The sequence below is a fragment of the Parus major genome, chromosome 6 (genome assembly GCF_001522545.3).
Source record: "Parus major isolate Abel chromosome 6, Parus_major1.1, whole genome shotgun sequence".
NCBI lineage: Eukaryota > Metazoa > Chordata > Aves > Passeriformes > Paridae > Parus > Parus major.
In genome coordinates, this window is record NC_031775.1 from 24,511,104 (window position 1) to 24,534,017 (window position 22,914).

Sequence of the window (22,914 nt, forward strand, 5' to 3'; positions counted from 1 at the left end):
AGGGAATATGGGGGGGCACAGGATAAGAATAGATGAATTTTTTCGGTGCAGATGTATTGTTTGAGTTTTGGAATTGAAAACAGTAGGAATATATTCATTAAGGCAAGAGAGGCGAGAGAGCAACAAGCAAGAAAACCGTAAGTTAAACACAAAGGTTGAGTTGGCTTGTGTGCATTTGAAGTGATGCTCTAATTTGTATCTATAGGACAACAAGGATTAAATAGAGATAATCTCCTTACAATGGTTTAATTGGTACAGGTGAGTCAGCATCAGGATTGTATAAGTGTAGAAATAATTGTTTAAGTAAGTCAGGCAAAGGGATTGAAGGAAATACTGGAGAGTAGAGCAAGACGTATTCATAGAAATGTTTATTCCCTATTATAGTCACTTGGAATGAGGTAAAGAACAAGTCAAAATAACATTTCACTGTCTTATTTGCACACTGAGTACAGGAACACAGAGTCTCTGCACAAGAAAAAAAGGAATTGGCCACATTTATATTAAGAGAGTGAAAAAGAGCTTTGCCTTTCACAGTTCATCCATTCTTGATTGTCCATGAAGGAAAGGACAGGTCTATAAATTTTATGCATATAACTATGAAGTGTCATTGCAGTGCTCTGAAGTCTTCCATCTGTGAGTGGTCTGTAAGGGCAGGGATGCTTTTCATGGTCCATTTTGAAGACTGCCATAGGAGGGAATTGCTATGCAGGAGACTTGGCTTTTGCTCTCATTTGTTCTGTGTGTTTCTCAATCAGACATAAAAATCATTCTGCTTGAAATTACCCATCTGCTCTCTGTGATTCAGGACAAAGCTACAAAAAAAAAAATCAAGACAGATCCTTCTCCTCTCTCTACTCATTACTGTGTACTTGAAAACTACAGTCAGCTCTGAAAGCAGATTTTTATTTGCGTTTAAACACTTCTCTGAAATATTTGCTGTAGTAAAGTAGGAAATGAGGGAGGGTGAAAATGCAAAAGTCCCAAAACAGTATGAATCCTGAGAACTTCAAGTCTGAAAGTGTTATAATTGAGTTGTTTGTGGTTTAAAGCTTTTCTCAGGAGCACTTTCACAAAACTAGATATTAGATTTACATGAAATGCTCACTTTGAAACCATGATTTGGATGATTTGTCATGTTATGCTTTGTGGGTGGCTTCTTTGTTTATTTATTTCTTAAGAAAATAAAATGAATGTTTTCTTTACCCCAGATGAAAAGATTCATGTTGGTTAATTAAGAACTTGATAGGAAAAGTGTAACATTTCTGAGCTTACTGAATTCCTCTGTTTTCCATACCTCTGCTGATAATGCAATTAAGGATGCTTAGAGAAGGGGTAGAAGGAGACAGCTTGGTTGTATTCATCTTCTCCAGCTTTTAAAAATATCCCAGTATTGTTTTGAAAAATTTGCAGACTAAGCACTTTCAGATGATTCAGCTGACAAATTTATTTCCATTTTCAAACTTGTTACTGTGAAAGGAAAAAAATGCAATTTTCTGGTTGCAAACTTCTTTTAAGGACAACTGACTCTTGCTTATTTTGTAACATTTGCATTTGCATTTTGGATCAATTGTTCCTGTCATCAGGTGACTGGCACAACTGGAATAACAGGCTTCTTTCTGCCAGTTCCTTTTACAGATTTGACAGAAAGAGTTGCTTTTCCAGCAGGTCCTGGAGAAGCACAGGTCACATTTGTTTTCCTGCTCTTGCCTTCCAGCAATATGGACATCAGAGGAATGGATGCCGAGGAAGTGATGTGAGGAGGTGACACGCAGCTTCTTGATGGCACTGTATGGGTGCCCTGGGATTATCCTCTAATTGATGCCTCTGGGCTGGCGGAAGATGATGTGGTGCAGGAACAGGAGCATGAAGGAGGAATGCAGGAGGTTCTGCGGGCTGATAATGCCTTCTGTGAAGCCTGGAGAACAAGCATAATCCGTTTCAACCAGAGACCAGGGAAATAACATTTTAAAGCCAAGCAAACAGCTGACTGACCCAGGAAGGATAATTAACGAAGCTGAGCAAGAGCAAGGTGCATTAAGGCCCAGCTTGCATTGTGCTTTGACAGAGACTGGCTTAAATTTCCCCACTGTGTTTCTGTTCTCTCCTCCTGGCCATATGTATTGTGTGGCCTGCTTGAGCTGCCAGATCTGAACACAATCTACTTAGGACATTTCATCACAGATCAAATTAAATTCCCTACTTCTCCGTCTCATGACCCTTCCTGTGACATTTACAGCATTGAAGTAAATTGTTATTTTGAGCTGCTTCTGTATTCCCCTGGAACCCAGCAAGAGGAAGGAGCCTCTTTATGCTAGCAGTGGGTGAGTTAACTTTCCAGTAAAGCCACAGAGAGTCAAATAAATCCAAATCGTTATTAGTCACCTCAGGATCAGATCAGCCAGTGGCCATTTCAGGAATCCACAAGGGATTTTTTTTCTGACTCTCTCCCCCCTCCAATGGTTAAGTCACAACCTACTTGAGACCCACTGATGGCTGTGCCCAGTCTGGGCTCAGCGCTGGCTCCCCAGAGCCTGACACATAAACAAGAATGAAAATATTTCACTAATTTCCTACAAAAACTAGATTAACCCATCCCTCTTCATAGCTACCAATGCTTGAAAAGATTGAGAAAAAACAAATCAAGCCTTTATTTACTAGCAATTTACTTCCCAGAAAAAGCACTTAACAGGCATGCAAAGAGACTGTGATACTTCTCCTGACTGGGGTTGAGATTTCTTATTGCTGGATTTTTCTTTCTTGTTTTTGCCATGGCCTCACCTTGGGGAACCTCTGAAGGCCCAGATTCTGCAAAAGGTGGAGAATCCTGTTAAATCAGCACTTGTGTAAAAGCCTGGCCCTGGGCATCATGCAGGGTTGGGAATACACAGCAGTGAGAAAGGTGTTTTCCCTCTCCTCCTTGGGGGCTGGGCTCCAGGGCATCCAGCTGGTCTGCACTGCAGCCCAGCAGTGCACTGATGGGTGTGTGGGGCAGTGCTGTTTTGAGTTGTTTAAGGTTAAACTGAGCCCTGTAGAAACAAAAGCCATTTCCTCCCATCAAACCATGATCCCACACCTGACACTTAACCTCTGTGGTGGTGAACTCTCCAACAGCAGCCAGGCTGTCACCTTGTCTTGTCTGTCCACTTATGTCCTTCACTTGCAAGTGGACAGCTGATAGTGGAACTAACTACATGCTCCTGATTTTCCCATATTAATAAATTCCTGCTTCCTCCCACATCAGCTTTTCCTTTGTTGTCATCACATTCCCCACTCACTGCCCAGCCTAGTCCCAGCCCTCTATTTATCAATATTCTGTTATTATTAGCTGGCCCAGAAATGCATGTTAGAGCACTGGTACCATGAGAGCTGCAGGGTGCATTTTTCTGTTATTGACATCCTTCTCTGCTGTGAAAATACCACCTTCCTCTTCTCTGGCACTTTCATTCTGTAGTGTTGGTAAGGCAGAAACATCTTTCATCCTGCTTTTGACCAGTCCCCTTTCCCTGCCATTAGGAGAGATGGTGATGGCTTAACAAAGAGCATGATGAAAGCAGAAGTGGGTTCTCCTAACTGTTGTCTGGGGTAGATGGACTCAAAACAGACTGAGCTGGCTACAGAGTGGACTGGACCCAAAGCTGACAACTAGAAATAATTGTGTTTGTTCTTGCAGAGCACCTTATGCTGACTGCCCTAAAGGTGGACTAATCACCCCAGGGCTCAGAAATGTGGAGAAGAACTGAGAAACCTTTATTACTATGTTGCTGAAGTAGGTATTTTCAGTAGTAGTTGTATTTCTTTTCTCATAAAAGGCACACATAATAACGTAACCAGCTTCCTTACTAGTGGTATTGAGGACAGCTGAGATCAGAATAATTATTTTTAAGTAGAGCATATGGCTGCTTTTATGTCTGAGCGCAGTTCCATTGCTGCTTCCACTTGATCCAGTCTACTAAATTTTGCACTTGACTTCTTAAACACTGCTCTAGCACTGTCTGTGTCTAGCTCTAGTCTGTTGTTTAGTCAGGTTAATTGTTAAAATCTGCCCTTCCAGACTTACCTAGCTGGAAAAGTTACCTTCATGCTTGAGCTTGGCCGTTGGAAGCAGGAGCTGGAGGCTGAGACTTCACTGCCTTCATAGGCATTACCAACCTGGTTATTTCGATTTTCTTTTCTTGTGCCTTTCAAACCCTGTTCTGTTCTAATCTACACCTCTGGGAAAAATATTTACACTTGGGGCTTTCCTCAGTTAGGGGTGTTTTTCAGAAGTGGTCATATCTCTGGTAATACCCCTCCTTCAACTGAAAAGGAGAAAATTGCTTTTCAAATGAAAAGCCTATGGGATGTAATTCCAGAAAGCGGCTTGACAACCTTCACACACTTTATAAAATGTTTCTCAGCAAGATATAAATCTTTCTTCCTTGTTGCTGTTAGACTCCTGCCACAGCCATATGGCACACAGACACTTGGATCCGGTGTTAATCTGTTCTCCCCCATGCCAGCATTAGTCCTGGTGCAGCCCTGTGGCTGTGGGGACACAGGGTTCCACTGCAGGGAAGGCTGAAGGAGGGAACCAGGGAGAGGGCAGGCATTGCCTGTCTTGCTCAGATATCTACAATTTCAAGTGCTGTTCCCTCAATACAGCCTAGAAGTGTGTGGCTCCTGTCATAGCAATGCATTTTAGCAGCTACCTATCACTAGATCTTTTTTCCCCCCACAATCCTGGTCTCTGACACCTTTTCCCACCATTTACAACAGCTTCTCGAATGGTGCTCCTTGAATGCTTTGAATGAGCTGGTTAAATTGTTATGCTAGAAAATATCTGCTCCTCCCTTTTCATAAATTTTATTTTATTTCACATTTTTCTGAGCTTGCAGGGCTAGGAAGCTGGATCAGCTAGAGCATATGGCTGGGCACTGAGAGAGGAGCAGGATCTGTTCTGTTTGGGTTCACCCACGCTGTTGGGCCCCACATGACACTTGTCCCTTTGCCTTGGATGTCAGGTGATGCTACTGCAAGGCTGTGGGTCCTTGTGTGAACCAAGCAACAATTGAGGTAAGTGTCCCACCGCGGTTTGGTTCTGCTTTGCAGATCCTCTCTGACAGCAAGGAGCAAGCATAGCGTGTGCTGGTGCCTGCTTCTCCAAGTCTGGGCCCCAGAGAGCACATGGACTTACACTGGCCAGTGCTCTGTTCTTGGAGACCTCAGGGATGGATGCTGGCCAGTGCTCTCCTCTCCAAGAACCTGTTGACACTGCCTTTGGTCATGGTGAATAAACACTGGCTGTGACATTGGCCACCTTTCAGTGACACCAAATTAATGCCACTGTTCTCAGATGCTCATGTTGCACTCATCTCACCTTCCCTCTGACATCCATTCCTGCAGCTCTCTGGGCACATGTGGCTTCTGCAGTCTTCTGGCCTTTTTCTTTTTTCCTAGCATAGCCTCAGGATGGTGGGAGGTGAGTACATTGTGCAGCTCTGTGACTCTGCTTGGTGCAGGATCCTCCAAATTGTGCATGACAGGAATGGAAAGCTGTGACTTGATAGCTGCCTGGAGGAACAGGTCTTACCGAGCCAGCTGACTGTGCAGCTGGAAGAGGTTAAAAATTAGCCCTGCAATAATAGATGTGAGTAATTGACTTTCTGCTGGTTTTGTAAGTAGTGCCAGTGTCACTCCAAGCAACCTGAAGCAGGAAAAGGCAGGGGGAGAGGGAGGAATGGGGTGGGAATGGGCAGGAACTGGAAATATTTGCGGCTTATTATATCAAACAAAGAAAGCCTTTGATTTTTGTAAAGGGAGAGATGCTTTGGTCATGCTCCTCTGCATGTCTCTCTTGAGAGGGTTTTATGTATATTTTCCTCCATTACCCCAAAGATGTACTTATCCACTTAATTTACAGTACCAAGAATGTTGAGTCTTCTCTTTACCATTCATGCACTGAATGTCTTCAAAGGACACAGACATGAAGAGGGGACTCTTTTGAATATCCCTTCCATGCAGGGACCAGGTGATTTCTCCTTATTTCAAAAACACTTAACATGGTGAGGCATCTTTAGCAAAACTGTCAGAGATGTAGCACAAAAATCAGTTCCCCCACCATACTTCAATTTTACTGCACAGTTAACCTGGCCCCATCTCAAGCAGAGACCTGCCAGTATTTCTGTGACCTTGATGGTGCTGTACTAATCTGTGTGTGTATGGCCACAGAGCCAGACTTCTCTGGTGCTCAGAGGCTGTGTGCTTATTTTGCTGCCACTTGACTGCCACAGAGGAGCTACAGGAGGTGCATTGGAGAATCACCAGAATTTAAATTATTTTTTTATTTAATTTTCCTGTCTGCAGTCACAGGGTAAAAGAGGTAAGGTCCAGTCCCAGGTTCTGCACTCTACAGCCAACCATGTAATCTGGTCTAAACCAGGAGCACACTCTGGCCTGTCAGAAGTTTATCTTCTGTGTATGGCAAGAGCCACTGATTTTAATTTGAGCCAGAACATGGGTTAACTGTGCAGTGGAGAAATATCCCCTGAGCAGCTTCTCAGGATGTCATCATAAGTCTACAGTTGTGGGAAACAGGGTGGTAAGACTTGAATTTCTGGTGTTAAAATTGGAGAGGAATGATATTGCAGGTTTGGTTTTGTTTGGTTGTTGTTTTTTTTAATTCATCAAAAAGAAGTCACCTTGAAGGTCACCTTTTAAGAATTCCTTGGCTGTTCCTGACAAGATGGTATGTGAGAAGCAATACTGTTTTCTGTGAAAACAGCTCTGTGGAGAAAGGAGAGAGAAGGAGAAGGAGAAGAGTTACAAGTTCCTGTGCTGAAAGATGTGATTATGCTGGACCAAGCACAGAATCTATTATGGAGGTATTAATTGCTTACACCATTTATGTAGTCACATATTACACCTGCTGTTTCTGGTAGGAGTCAAACACCAGTAGTGTTTTCCATTCCAAACTGGATGTGATGCTAAAATACCAGGAATTGCAAGGAACAGGCCTGAGCTGTGTTAAACCAATGACTTAACATGACTTAAAAAGAAAAAAAGCCACGCAGGAAAACCAGATTATGAGATTTGCCACCATTAAATTTAAAAGCCATCCTTTCCTGTTGTTCCATGAGCCCTGGGCTTTCCAAGTTCACCAGTCTTTCCTGGGACGAGTGACTCATGAACCTGATAGGAAAATGCACCTGTTTTTAGCCAGAGGTTAAAGCAGCTCTCCAGTTACCAGAGTAAACAAAGAATTTATTTCTGTCCTTAGCAGTTAGCCTGCAAAGTCCAGGAACACAGGAAGGTTGGCAGAAGCAATTAGGTTTGAGCCAAGTTTGCTGAAGTCAGTAGAAGATTTGTGACGTCCATGGTAAGATGCTCATAGATGCCAGTAGGATTTGGCCCGTGTCTTTTGATAGAGGGGAAATGGGAAAAAAAAGTTGGTGCAGTGATTGTGCTGGCAGCCAAGGACACCGAGGAGCTGGAGGGTGTGGGATATGTATTCCCTTCTCTGGCCCAGAGCTGTTTGTCTGTACTCTTGGCAAAAGAGCAGCTGTCAGTCACAGAGGTGTGATGGGTATAGACACATTTGCAACTGAGAATGATCAGACACTGCAGTAATGGCAACCATGCAAGTGGCCAAAAATATTTGGAATTCAGAGTGTTGGATGTATTGGCATCATGGAAGCTGAAAGGTTTCATGAGCCAGGAGTCACTTATTAATCCCAGCATGAGAAATGGGATGTGTTTGATCTCTATTGTGGAGATCATTATAAAATGCAAACACAACATTAGCTTGTTTCAGGTCAGCACTCAACACAGTATAAAAACAAGATGGATTTTAGCCTTTATTTAACTGGATTTAATTACATGCATGAGCTTCAAAGTGCCTAAGGTCTAATGGATGGTGACCTAAGGTCTGATTGAAAAAGCAACAACACCCTAAACCTTAAGTTTCTTTGTTAGACCACTTGGTATGACTGGACCATGTGAGGTTTCAGGGAGACATGGAAGGAATAAAGCATCCAAAGCATTTGCCAAGATTTCTACCTTTACTCAGAAGAATCTAAACACTGATCTTGCCTGCCCTCTGTACCAACATGGCTCAGGAGCTTGGCTAGGACAGAAAGGTGACAGTGTTTCCAACCACACCTCCCTGAAAAGCCTGCAGTGCTCTGAGACAGAGCATGTTGATACTTGGAAAAAAAAATCAACCACTTGACTTTTCAGTTTGGGAGATCCATGTGGCTAGGAAATGCAAAATATCCAGATTTCAGGAAAAGAGGCAATCATCAAAGGCTCGCTATCTAAATTTATTTTTTATTTAGTGTTAGCATGTCGGATATTGTGACAGTCATCTATTTGTATCTCTGTGATTGATTTCAGAGAATCCTATTCACAAAATCTCTCTTTTTACTTTGGATAGCACAACACAGCTTTTTGTCAGCTCTGTAAAGGATACCAGCCCTCAGCAGTCTCCAGGAATCCCCTCAGTGGACCAACTGATATCCACCTGCTTTGTCTATGAACCACACAGTTCAGAAATGTCACATCCACGTCCTCCTTGACTGCTGAGTGCCACCCAGACACAGAGTGGCGAGGACACCTGATGGGTTGTGCTGGCACTGTGCTCAGCAGGGTGAGATTTGCTGCCTGTTGTGTGCAGCAGTGCACCCATCTACAGCTGGGGCACAGTCCTGAGGTGCTTCCAATGCCTGACCATTTTCTGGCAAGGAGACCCAGTCCAAGGCCCATTGATGTTGTGTGCTGGGCTGAGATTCCAGATGGTGGTTTTGTTCTCCACACCCCTTGATCTTGGAAGACCCCCATCAGACTTCTCCCTGGGGAAGCTGGTAGCTCATGACCCTAAGGTGGGGAGTCTCTGGAATCCCAGGTTGTGTGCATTATGGCACTTACCCTCAGTGACTTGCTTGAGTGTGCCTTCAGTGCCTGAGCCATGGGATCAAGGAAGGACCAGCACTAAGGCAAGGAATAGGGCAGGAGATCCTGACCAAGTCACAGTAGCCTCAGCCTGGTCCTGTTGAAGGTGTCCTGAAACTACTCTGTAAGACTGATCCTTCTTAAAGAGTAATTCAGCATTCCAGAGGGAGCTGCTAAATGACAAATTTAATTTGATTTTCTCCTATGTCCTCTCCCTCCTATATGTGCTCCTGTTCATCGACAGAGCCCATTAATTCTCTGTCAGCTTCCTGCTTTTGCTGTGCTTGAAAATGTCCCATCATTCCGTTTTATGCCTTTAGCAAGTTGCTTTTCATTTTCTTGTACTTTATTTTTCTTTCACATCCACTTTGTTAGACCGTGTTCTTTTGCATCTTCCTTAACTCTCTGTCTTTTAAAGAAATTATTTTTATATCTCAGAAATCTTACATGGTTTAATCATGCTGGCTTACTTTTTCTTTCTGCTTTGAATATTTTTTATTTGATGAGGAGTCTGCTATAGAGTGTCTCTAAACAATCTGATGTCATCTAAAACTACTTTACTGGTTTTAGCTACTGATTTCAATGAATTTTATCACTTCTATGTGATTTCCCTTTTTAAAGCCAAACATTTAGCTTGATATTCAATCTATGTAGTTCTTCTGAGAACTTGAATCACTTTTATCTCTCTCTCTGGCATGAATTGTTCTGACATTTATACTGTTTAAACCTGATATAATAGTATTTTACTAATTAGATTTTTCTAGAAAGTTTCCCAGTTACGTAGATTGCCCATATCCTTATTTGAATTCCAGCATTCTACTTCATCATCCCTTATTTTCAGATCACTGCCATTTGTACCAAAATGGTTTTAAGAGTGGTTGCAGACTAGCTACTATTTTTGTGTACTTTGTGTGTGTGTGTGCGTGCACATGCATATCACTTAATTAGGGCTTCATTTACAGAGACCTGTTTTTTATGTTTCCACTTATCCACATTACCTTCTGTCCTATCCCTTTTCTTTACAAAGCAGTTTGAGAGCTTCAACCAAACTGTGCATTCTTCTACCTCTCCCTTACCCTGTCTTTAATTTAAAACTATTTTTAAACTCTGATTCCATTAAGGCCCAGATCCTTTCTGTCTTATTTACATAGATGTCATTTTTTTCTACATATGCTTCACTTCTATCAATAACTTTCCCCTTTTCTAATAAACCCAGCAATGTGTATAACAATAGTTTTGAAAACTTCAAACATTTATTTTGCATACATAGAATTATTTAATATCACTTATCATTCATCTCCAGGTTTTGAAGTACTCTCCCATGCTGCTCACTTGTGCTCTTCCCCTCGCCACAGTTAATAACACAATCAGTCATGCTGGAAAGTTACACCCAGCCAATATTAGGAAATGCTCCCTCCTGCCTTGTAAATCCCTGGTGCCACCAGCAAGAGTGGAGGAGGAGGCAGAGGAGGAGGAGGTGGAGGGGGCAGCATTCCAAGCATATGGATTCTCAGGCAAGGGAAATGAAGCTGGGTACGTCACACATGCTGCTTATCGTGGTCACATTCGCTCATGGTAAAATCTTTCCCACTGAACAACGGCTGGGATTCTCACCATCTGCTGCTCCAGTGGGAATTTTGTGCTCCTTGGAGATTTCACCCTCATGCTGCATTTTCACAGTACCTCTCAAGCAACGGAGCAGCCCCTTCCCTCTGCCCCAGTTGTGCCACTCTCCCTGCCCTTCCTTGGTGCAGGCACAGGGATTCACCCAGCCCACGAGCAGCAAGGAACAAGGTATCACACCAGCGTCTCTGTGTGGTTAAACTGAAGCTCTTCCACGCTGTGAGGTGGTCTCTGCAGCATAGACAGGCTTTGTGTTTACAGCATTCTCCTGTCCTTTAGATGTTTTCCTGCTGTAATGCACAGGACTGATCAAAACTGGGATGCACTGTCTCATGAGCAAGACAAGCACAGGATGAGGGACAGATGTGATATGCACTCAAGGAGAACAAGTGTGACACCTCTCCTGTTTCCCTCTCCAGGTGCTTCGCAAGGCTCCCACCGTGCTGATTTCCCTCTGATCCATGACCACAACACTGTGCGTCAGATGTCACCCCAGAGCAGCACAGCTCTTTCCCAGGAGATAAGTGAGGGGTTTTTTTGACTACACAAGAGTTCTCCTGAGCTTTCCCATGATGGGAGGGAAGGTGGGAGGGTGGAGATCCGGCTTCCTCCCTGTCCAAGTGCCAGCCCCGTGGGCCTGCCATAGCACTGCTGGGAATATCCAGGGGCATTATGCAATTTGCAGAGGCGGTTTTTCATGCTGCCTGGCAAGGCAGCGTCTGATAATGGCTCTCCCTTTGTTTGTAACACACAATCGAGCTCATGATCTTCTCTCCAGTGCAGGCAGCCCACGGTGTTATGTCCTGTACTGCTGTGATGACGAGAACAGAGTTGTGCACAGGACAGGGAGCCCTGCAGCGTTTTCATCAGTGAATCACTGCTCCAAGTGCTCATTTGGCACAAATCATTAGTGGTCTAAAAGGACTGGAATAATCTAGCTAGGCTCCCGGTGAAAGTGCAGATTGTCTCTTTTTTAGGAGGCATGGGAAACCCTTCTTAAATCTGTTTTTAAACTTTGAATTTGGCTTCTGAGTAATGCCGCTGATTTCATTTTTCAAAGGTCACGGGAGAATTCTCTTCTGCTATCTCCAAAGGGCATGACAAACGTTCCTGTAACAAAGTAATGAATTGTTCAACACAATGCTCTTAGCAATTACCTTGCCATAAAGGTATTTGCAGCAGGTACAGTAAGATAAACCAGTTTTTTTCCTATTGTTTTTCAAAGAGGGAAAATTAGGGTAAGGCTGTAGCTGTTTGGTGGTGAGTTTGAGGAATAAATATAATTTGATGTATTTGCTGAATGTTTTAGTGGGTCTTAAAAGATCCTGTAATAGATTTAAAAGTCTATTTATAGACTATCCCTTTTAGAGGCTGGAAAATGCATTCACTCTGTATTCTATGTACCTATTTAAATTGCATCCAAATTTACAGTTTTCCATAACATTAATTTAGCACCTTTTCTGAATGCTTCCTCTCATGTAGTCCTTATTTACAGGATCCTGTATTATTTTCCACAGTATCATTCTGCCTCTTGCGTGAGAGCTCTTTCACATTTTAGACTCAAATTCCCTTGTAACACGGTGGGCAAAGGAGTCAGCCATGCAAGAAATTAGAAGCAAAGAGTACAGTTTGTTACTGAATGCAAATCTGGGTTTGTTTGGCAGGAGGGAAACCAACCCCGCACCACCAGCAGCAGTGTGCTGGCCTGTGAAGTGTCACTGCAAATCCGGTTAGACAAGTGTGTGCCTGCCTCCCTGACCTCTTCCACTTGGCAGTCTTTTCTCTGCATTTTTGTCTGAGAGGCTAATGGGGGAGTGAACAACAGGAATCAAACTGCCCCTCCAGCCTTAAGCTGGGCCCAGTACATCCCAGTGCACATGCCCTGGCTGATTGGCTGGGTGGAGGCAAAAAGAGATTTCATTGCTCTGGCATATGGGTAAGTAGAGTCCAGTGCAATCAGCCATGTGTTTTTTCACCAGCATGAAATAAAAATGAGACTAAGGAGACAGAGCCACATTTGATGTAAAGGCTGTTTGTGGCTATGTAATGGGCAGATGTTCATAACTGGTTTTGCTGCAGAAGAGGAAGCAGTGTAACAGCTCTCTGGAGTGAGTATCCCAGGAGAACACCTATTTTCTTGGGGCTGGGGGCTGAGATGTAGCCCCTGGCTGGAGAGAGAACATCAGTGGTGGATTTCCAGTCTCTGTTTGAAAACCTGAGTGACCATCACTGCTCCAGCAATGCCTGTACAGAGCTCCCCTCCCTGAACTTTGGTTCACACACTGCTAGTAAAAAGAAAGATTCTGTAGTTAAAGCATCAAGAAATAGAAAAAAGAAAAGTGTCTACAGCTCTGTCACCAAGTTATCCTGCATATTTGCAGGTTAATATACAGAGTCTAGCCCCATAGGGCACCTTTTCTCATACTTGTCTCATCGTGTTGTGTCTGGGCTTTGCAATAACTGTCCTGTGGGGTAAACCATGACATCCTTGTATTACGTGCATTTGTGTCCAGCCTCAAAATGTTATTTCATTCCCTGAGGTGAATGCTGTTATCAGGAGAATGAAGTGTCCCAGTCCCCTGGCAATTATTCATTAGGTAAGATTTAATGTGTCTGTGCAGGGCTGGCAGCTACCAGTGGATCCCACTGGAGAAGTCTGTGAGCCAAGCTTATGTCAGCTTTCGGATAGCGATAGGTGAATAACAGGAGTAAAAATAATAAATACTAGAAGATCAGGAGCAGTTTGACCAAAACTTAACCCAAAACCTTTTCTTTTCATCTCATGGCCAAACTTGCCATTCAGATCAGAAGGCTGGGAAGGCTCAAGATCGGTTTGCACTCACATCTAGAAAAAAATCACAGAGCTGCACTGAGGCAAAGCAATGTTTGGGGTCACAAACCTGTGACTATTTGTTCTACCCATAGTTCTTGAGGTCTGAAAAATGCTTTAACTTCTTGTGGTTTTTTATACACATCTGACACCAAGATTCCTGTTTTCCAGTTCAGAAGACTGTCTCTGCAATATTTACTGCCTGAAAAAGAACTGTTTGCAGCTTTAGTTGCATGACCTTTGTGTGAAGAATGTCTGTTAGTGTATATAGGCAGAAACTAAGGAACAGCACACAAAAGCACAGTGGACATTAAAGAAATCAAGTAAGTGGAAAGATATTAATTGCCTGGCAGTTAAGAGTGGGGGATTGATGAGATCTCAGACAAAATGCTGTTCCTCTGGGTGGACTTTCAGAGGAGAGGCCAATGACTGGACTGGTTGACGTAGGAGCTCAGCACCGGTGGTATAGACTGGACTTCAAGGTTTATTTAAAGCTACTCCAATACAGTACAGATGCTTGGAAGTTGTGGAGGGTAAACCTTTTCTTGCATGCTCCAGCAGTGAGGATGTACCAAAGGGAAGAGCTGTTGTCACCAAAGCTGGTGACATTACAGCTCTTGGGGCTCTGGAGATTCTGCCTGTTTGGCTTTTCTTTTTTGCCGTCTTCTGTTCTATCTGTCTGTTATTCACCCACAAAATTACATAATATATCAGCTAGAACTGCATCTGCCTGCTTAATGGATGGCTCATTATCTAAGGAAGGAAACAGAGAGGGGCAGATGCTTTTATGTGCCAATAGTACTGCTGAGATGTTCATGTGCATTACAGGAGAAGGAAAGGGTGTAATACGTCTGTCCTAATTTATAGCCAGATGGGCTGAAAGAGTCAAGGTGTAATGAAGGTCAGCATAGCTGACCTGGTGAAGGCAGTGGAAGTTACTCTCTTGACATAAAAGCAATTAATTCTCCAACAAAGTCCCTCTTCCATGCAGCAGAACAGTGAGGCAGTCCTCTCTATATTTAAAAGTACTCCCACAGCTTTGATCTTTTCCATTTTCTGGAAATGTAAGCTTGCAAAGAGGGTCTGGCCTTATCTGGGATGATGTATTGGGCCATGTGGTGCTGGCCTTGCAGAGCAGTGTGGGCATGCCTGCTGTTCCCTATCCTGCATCATTCTGGAAAGATCTCCAAATGCTCTGGCTACCACAGTAAAGGCACCATGCTGCTGCACTGCCCAGGTACCCTGCCTGCTTGGAAATGCCATGGCATCACTTCTTCTCATAACAGCGGGTCCCCTTTCAGTCACATAGATGATATTTAGCTATGAATGAAAATTAAAAAGCAAATGAGAGTACCAAAACTCCATCTCTAAGGACCTTAAAATGTGGAAGTATGTAACTGTATGGGATTGAAAGCAACACTTTAGCCCTGCATACTCTTCAGTGTCAGATATACCCCATTCCAATCAGTAGATTATGCCAATCAAATATAGATTTTTCTTTTACTGATTGTTAAAATAAACACTTGTTTTGAGCTCAGGACAGAGCTGTGTGGGCCAAGTTTCAGTAGAGCTTGTGGCAGATACATACTGATTGAACCATATGGTGGGGGGTTTCTGTGCTGCCTGTGGTGGTGGGAGACCAGAATGTTGCTTTGGGTTCCCCCAGACATAAAAATCCATTACATTTTGCAGCTGTAGTTTCATTTTATTTCACTGTCTGACTAACTTTCTTCTTACTTGATTTTATTTCCTCTATATGTTTCCCACACAGAACATGAAAGATTCTAAGTTACATTTTGAACAAGTTTTAAGATTAATTTCTCCATCTATGTGAGGTGAGCCTGGGTTTTGGTAATAAAATGTGCTGGAATTGTGGGTAGAGTGAAAAAGAAGATTCCTCAGTAAGGGTAAGTGCTGATGACTTTGTTAAGTCAAGGTGTAATATGCTATTCTGCTGACTTTTGCCTTGTTTAATTGCCTTCTGAATCCCAAGAAGCTGAACCATGCCTCACCAGCTCATTATATCCCCTGGGTTTGCTCTCCCCACCAAATAGGTGCTTTCCCTGCAGTCTCTGGAGGCTCTTTGTTGCTGTTCTGATACATCAAATGTGTTTGTTTTGCACATTGATGTTTGTGTTTTCCGCACTGCTTGTGTTTTCCAATTCCTTGGAGCACTGAGGATGCTGCTGAATTGTCAGAATCACAGTTGGATGCTGACTTGAGATTACTGTCAATGGCCTCATTATGTTAACAAAGGATATTTTAAGAAATACAAAAGATGTGGCATTTTCTTTCTTGGGAGAGGGAGGGGGAGAGAGAATGTGTGTATGAATGGACTTACACTGCAACTGCTCCCACTCTTCAGCTGGAAATGACTGCCAGCCTCTCTCCACTTCGTAGTCAGAGTAATGATGGCTTCTGATTTGTGTTTTGGGGCTGCTCTCAGTGTACTTGGCTCACCCGTGTGTGCAATTCTTCCTCCTGAAGAGCTCCTCGCCTCTGTCGTGGCACATCTAAAGCAGGCACAGCCTTCATAGATACAGCAGTGGGACTTGCAGCATCACAGCATCTTCGTGCAGTTGCAAGTCAGAGGTGTTGTGGTCTCATTCCCTCCTTCGAGCTAGCACTAGCATTGTGGCTGGAAAATTAGTCACTTTGGGAAACTGAGCTGGGAGAGAAGTAATGCTGTGAGGGAAAAAGTAATTAATTCCATGTCCACTTCCCTTCTGGAGGAACACAGCTAAGTGTGACCAGGGCTAGGGAGAAGTCGGCACCTTAGTTTGTTCTGCTCCCTCCAGAAATTCTTGAGGAAGAATATCAAAGAGGAGGATATTGACTGCAAATCTTCTGTCTTTAATGAAATGGAGACTTGTGCACAGCCTGTATCTCTGAATCAAAGGGAGAAAGCTCTTTCCCTTCCTCCCTGCTGTCAGGCCATCAGAAGGTAGTTGGCATATCCCTTATTAAAGGAAATGTGGTCCTTCCCTTAAGCTTGTCTGCTCAGTGGTGTTCTGTAAACACAGATCAGTAAGGTGTTGCAAATCCTATCCTATTACCAGCATTCAACAGCAAATGAAACACCCTCAAGCCTAGCATATTATCATTTCATGAATTTACAATTAAGGACCTAGATAAGATTAATTACTTCCAAGGTGACTCTTTACAACTATCTCTTTATAATGGAGTTTGTAACCAGCCCACTGTGGTTTTGTCACCAGGAGAAATCACAGACAATTTAACAGTTGGATAGGAAAGGTTCATTTAACAGGCCTTTTGCTCCTTCCCTTATAGTTCCCTTAAGAGAAAAAAAATCCCCAGGAAAAAGCGCATCCAGCTGATAATGAACTTGGAAAAGAACTGTCTTCAACTGGGGTATTTATTTCTGTTGCTCCAAGTAAAAGTATTTTAGGCATTATGTTCTTCCAAAGCCTCCGAGTGGATCAAATGTAGCAATATTGCAACAGAATAGATCTGTACATGCTGGATAGAGTGACCAGATCTCTGACAACATTTTTTTCCATACAAAATGCTGAGACAAGAGGAAGAAAGGAGGCTGTGAATTCTACCACAAAACATCAACTGCATATTTATTTATTTATTTGTTAACCTGCCTTATGCCCAGCTGAAAGGGACCAACCTGGGTCCAACAAAGTGCTGGCTCCCAGCTGATGGGAAGACTGTAAAGCAAAACCCAGCATGCCACAAGGAACAGGATGCAGATGGATGGGCTTTCCCCAGAGGAGATGCCACTGCCTAAGAAAGAGCCCTGTTACTCCTGCTCAGGCAAAATGCTGATGTTAGTGTGAGAAGAAGGGGATAGACTCCCTGGGCTGTATACCTCAACCACAGCCTGACCAGAAAGGATACATTAATTCTATGTCTGTTCCTGGCCTTCCAATATACAGACCAGGGAGTGTTATCTTTAGATGAACATGCTAAATTTATCCCACATGAGACAGTAATTTCTTTTCTCTTTCCCAAGACAGCATTCAGGGAAGTTGATTAGTAGTCGCTGTGCTTGGGGGTCAAAGTTCAAGCAATAAAAAGCCCTTAGCTACACCCTTCAAAACCAGCAACAAAGGCTGAGATTTCAGGGTGGTTGTTTTTGATAGGTGGCCTGCTCTGAATTTTGAGACTTCTCACTGCCCACGTTTTTCAGTCTGTGAAGTAGAAACCTGTGCTTTTACTTTTGGTACTAACTCCTGAGGGTCTCAGCTCTTGCTCCAGCTCTTGAGAAGATGGGCTTCCTGGAAGACACCTTATATCACAAAATCTGTGGTAGAAGCCTTGTTTAAGCTTCTGAATTGTAATGCAAAAAGCCCACAGGAGTTAGGTGAGAATTGTGCAACTCCCTTGCAATCCTTTCCCATTTTCTAATGAGCGCTTGTCTGCTCCCTAGTTACAAGATCAGGAAGCAATTCCCGTTTCTGAAATATCAGCAAACCCTCCTCCACAAAACTGAAAATGTTTTGAACATTAAAATGAGGCTGAGATTTTTCAAGTTTGTCTGGGGGAGCAGAATGACTTGTCCCCACTTTGATGAGAAAAGACTGTATTGCTACGGTGCCTGGGCAGCTCTGCTTGGGACATCATAACTGGGACTTGTCAATCTGTCACAGGCTGAGAAGGAGCAGCAGCAGAAGACTTGTGCCATGAGCAATGCTGGCCATGAACATAGAGAAATCAGAGAGCTCCTGAGCTGCTCTTCTGTGGGTACCTGACTGCAGCTTGTTCAACTGTAAGTCAGTCACTGAAGTTAGCAGCTCTGCCTGAGAGATATCTGTAGAACTGAACCATAACTGGGCTTCATAATGCATTGGCAGCATTTTTTACTGCATTTTGACAGAGCACTTGCATCACATCATTCCCATGGCATGAGTTGTTTATCTCTGGATGAGGATTAGCACAGCACTGTACCATTGTTTAGCACAGCTGAGTAAGTGGGTTAGTGTAATCCTCCTGAGGATTGCTGTCCTGAAGGGATTCCTGAGAAGGCTTCATGCTTGTACCAGGCTTTTAGATGATTTAAAATGAGATTTTTGAGGAGGCTTTGTGGAATTTTATGTGATGCAGTCTGTCTCTGAGACATTTGGGCAGTAGCTGGGTCAGCAAAGGCTATTGCAGAGCTTAAAGACAGTCAGTATTGGTGTATGAAGAAAACACTACTGAGACAACAGATGAACAAAGTATAACTGACAAATGAGCACCCCGGTACAGAATTCACCACAGGGTCCTGCCTGGACAGTTGTGTTTGCTGTTGATGTCTGGCACTTATAGATGTTGCTCCTCGATATATTCTTGTTTTGCATCAAAGCACTTGCTGCACAGCAAATCATGTGCAGCATTGCTCTTCAGTAGGGGGATAAGCATGCTGCCATGGCACTGTCCAAACACTTGGAAATCTGTATCCTAGTGCTTAGAAGAAAGAGCAAACTAGAGGTCCTCAAAGCCACAGTAATTTGTATGCTCTGTCTTCTCTTCTTTTTTGCTATTAACTACTTCATGAAATTCTCTGTTTGGAGTCATGTAGGAAATTTAGTCCCAGTTCATGCATCTCAAATGCAGAAGAGACCTTTGAATTAAAGTTACTAAACAATGTTTTCAGCAGGAAAAGAAAGCGAGCAGCACCACTCTGTCTTAGAGGAACATTTCTAGACCAAGAAGGTCCTACACAATAACAAGACAGAAATTATAATAGCTGCAACAGGAGCTTTGATGATGAGGGAGATTTTAAGCAGTCCAGTTCTAAAGCATATCCTTGTGCTCCTGGCACAGATGCAGGCTTCTCTCCCACACACCTCAGTCACTCATGAAAAGCCAAGTTCTGGAATTTTAAAAGGCAAAAATATTACAGCAACAGCAACAACAAACATAACAATCAGATGTTAAATGGTTCCTAATGATCTTATCAGTGAGTTGTATAATTAGGAAGGAGGAGAAAGAAGCATTCAACATTCTTCAGGACCTGGTCAGTTATTTTACTGTCAGTCATGAACCTTGACCTTTCTGAAAAACTTTCTGTTGCACTGGGAATTGTGGAAAATGTAGGTCCCCTTTTCTCACAGCATTGCAAGCCTCCCTGTGGATCATCTTGTCAAATTATCTAAGTCTGCCCCCAGTCATTAAGATTTTCAGGCTGGTTTGAGGGGTTCCCCTCCCCATCCCTGCTGTAGCCATGCCTTTGCACTTCAGTGTGTTCTTCCCTCATGCAGGGCAGAGGTGGGTGGCCTGTGCTAACCCCAACTGCTGAAATCATCAGAGAGGATTTTTTAGGAAATTAAAAAGAGTGTCTTAACCTGGGTTCGTGTGGCACCCCAATGAGAGAAATAATCTAGCAAGCTAAAACAGATAATTTTCTGCTGGATTAATGAGCTGAAGCAGGTCTTATGAGCCCCAAAACCAGCAAAAAGAGGGCAATGGGAACTTCTCCCAGGAGCGAGAATGGGAACAGAGACAAGCAGGGATGGGAGGAGGAAGAGCATTTCACGCTTTTGGCCGCAGCAGCTCCACCATGACGTGTCATTTCACCCTCTGTTGTGCTGTTGGGTTTGAAAATAGCCCTGCTAAAATAAAACAGGCTGTGGTTTGGGCTTGGGTGGATTTCAGCATGCACGAACCTGGATGAGCTCCAGAACACGGTTCCACCACTTCTTGCACTTGGTCGCAGCAGAGGAAGTGATTTTGGGAAGCAAAGAGGGGGAAGTGAGACAGCACGGGGCATACTGAGCTGAAGGGAAAGGGAGTGGGATTTCTCAGCCTCGCTCAGTCAGTGGTGACTTCAGCCGTGTTGTACAGACCCCTTTCCTGCCGCAGCAGCAGCGGGCACTCAGCCCCAGCCCGCTGTAGCCGGGGCCGTACGCGGTTCCCCTCGGAAGCCGCAGGGTCGGGCGCAGTGGAGCCTCTCCCGCAGGAGCTGCGCTGCTTCGGCCCCTGGGCCGTGCCCTCCGACCACTGCACACCCTGGCTGGTGGGGCTCCCCTGCTGCTGCCCTGACACAGCTGCTGTGAGACAGACTGTGAACCCAGCATGTAACTTCCTCTGGAAACAGAGTTTGTCGCCTTCTCCTCCACCTCCAGTGACAACTGCTGTGACCTGAGCCAGACCTCTTCACTTTTACAGAAGGGGCCTGACCATTGGGACCATTGGTAGCACCTCTTGCAGCCAGTTAAGCTGAAACTCTCTGGAGGTTGCACTTCAGTCAGTTTTAAGCTGCAAAGCTTGAGAGGAAACAGTGTCTGACGTATTAAACTTTATACCTTTCAGAAGGTCAGACTTAGTCCACTGGCCTTCAACTGTGATGTGGGAGCAAGTTGAGTTTCCATTTCACTGCTTGTTGCCATAATGAAATATCCCCATGTTTCTATCACAACCCTTACTGAAATTCAGGCTTTGATGCAATTGAACTTTGAAGATATTTGGCCCTGCTTGCACTGTGACCTATTTTGCTATTAAAAGTAATTTTAATTTCTTATTGATGATTCCTGTTACTGCTCCCAGCCTACGGTCCTTTGTACATCACTGCAATATCTAAACACAGTTAGTTTTGCCTCATGACTGTAAGACAGGAGAGTCCCTTTCACCCCACAGCTTGGGAAATGGAGGCACAGACCAGCTACTTTCTAATCAGCTGGGCATACCCCATTCCTAATGTGGATGTCCCATCCCTGGAATTGCTCAAGGACAGTTTGAATGGGGTCTTTGAGCAGCCTAGTCTAGTGAAAGATGTCCCTGACCATGGCAGACTTGGAACTAGAGAATCTTCAAGGTCCCTTTCAGTCCAAACCATTCTAAGATTCTATGATTAACTAGAGCCCTGGGTTTAGATCCTTTCTTGGCCATGGACAATCTTCATCACCTCACATGTGTTTTGTGTTGCTTATGGGCACTTTGGACAAAGCATCTGGTACCTTTTGTATTCTAGGAGGAAAAAATGAGATCAGAAAACAAACTTTCTCAGGAACCAGGAGAGACCTAAGCTCCAACCTGAGAACATATACTTGAAAGAATCGCAAATTAGATACAGTGCAAACTTTATTCTTCTCTTCCCGCAAGTGTAAAACCTTCTTGGAGTTCATATATGTTAGGCAGGAAAGACATCTCATTTAATATACCAACTCTGTGTATGTAGAAAAAATGTCAGGACCAGGATTGAATACGTGAATCTGGGGAGAGAAATCTCATTTGTGCAACAGAGCAAGAGCTTGATTTTGGTTATGATTTCTCCCCATTAGCTGGTCCAGATAACTACCTGACACATCAAATCTAGCCATCCTGCTTTGTGTAATATGTAAATTCATTTACAGCCATCTCTTATGGGGAAGAAGCTATACACTGTGTGTCCTCTGTTAATTGTATTTTTTTAAGAGAGCAATCAGCAAGCTTTTAATTAGCTGGTTACCTTAACAGCCTCAGAGAAGGCTGTGCCTGCTTTCTTTCTCACAGACCTTGTACCATGCTCCTGGAAAGTGCTGAGCTCTTGTGTCAGTATGAAACAAGAAGGTAAGGTGAAAATGTGTAAGGTCAACTAAGCTCCACTTCCCCACAAACAGGCATCTTAAGTTATGAAGACAAAACCCCAGAGAAGAAAGGATGCCAAGGGAGAGGGGCAACAGGTGGAGCAAACGTGGAACACATCCTAGTAAATCCATTTTGGACAAGTATTAGCGCTTCATCTGTAGCACATGGCAATGTATCACTGTTCCAGCTGCTGAGGCTTTGAACCATCTTGTGAAACTTGTTCAAAACCCTGGAGGAGGATTTAGCTCCTCAAGCTCCCCAACCTGTTCCAGCAGGAGTTCGTGGGCAGTCAGCCATTATTGGCAGGACATATGACCTAATGCCTGTGCTGGCATGAAGAAGAGAAGCTGAGGTTGGATTTAGGCCTCTTTTTAGGAACTATTTGGCTTTTTCCCTATAAAATGCAAAATAAAGATGCAAACCAACTCTCTCTCTGTCTCTCTGTCTCTCTCACACACACATACAAACACACGCACACACGAGTGATTGGGTAATTGACTTATTTGGCTCTTAATGCCTTATCCTGGGCACCTGCTTGCATAGCTGTGACACGTCAGGTGCCTTTGGGATTCCATGAACTGCAAAGACATGTCTTGTACTGCACGGCATCCTCAAAAATCCCTGTGCTAAGTAGAGGAAACATAAAGCTAGAGAGTAGGTGGTGTTGGAAATGAACAGGCAAAGAGGAAGGGAAGGTACAGGGGAAGAGGAAAGGGAACAGGAAGAGGAAAGGGAAGGGGAAGGGAAGAGCTTTTGGATGCCATTCAAGATAAGATGGCTGGATAGGGGTCCCATGGGAGTACACCAGGAGAGGGAGAGCAGAGCTGCTGACATATAAGTAATGCTGTGACAGGAAGCCGGTGTTGTCTGTGAGCTTGGAGAAGGAAGTGTAAGGGTTAGGGTTAGAGTTAGGGGGTGTAAGGTCTTGAGCCTAATGCTTTTTCCTTTTGAGAGAGAATTTCCCTTCCTTAGTGGTACAATACTTCCCTCTTATCTACCTAGTCCACAGACTTCAGGCT

At 43.8% G+C, this 22,914-nt stretch overlaps 1 long non-coding RNA gene across 1 annotated transcript; it reads left to right on the forward strand.

Annotated features, from left to right (window-relative positions):
• Positions 1–1,641: 1,641 nt before the first annotated feature.
• On the forward strand, positions 1,642–22,294 carry LOC107207137. The gene is made up of 6 exons (XR_004498118.1): positions 1,642–2,321; positions 3,671–3,766; positions 4,875–6,860; positions 7,256–11,730; positions 12,213–13,701; positions 15,150–22,294. It is a non-coding gene; the product is annotated as an uncharacterized LOC107207137 (long non-coding RNA).
• The last annotated feature ends 620 nt before the right edge of the window (positions 22,295–22,914 follow it).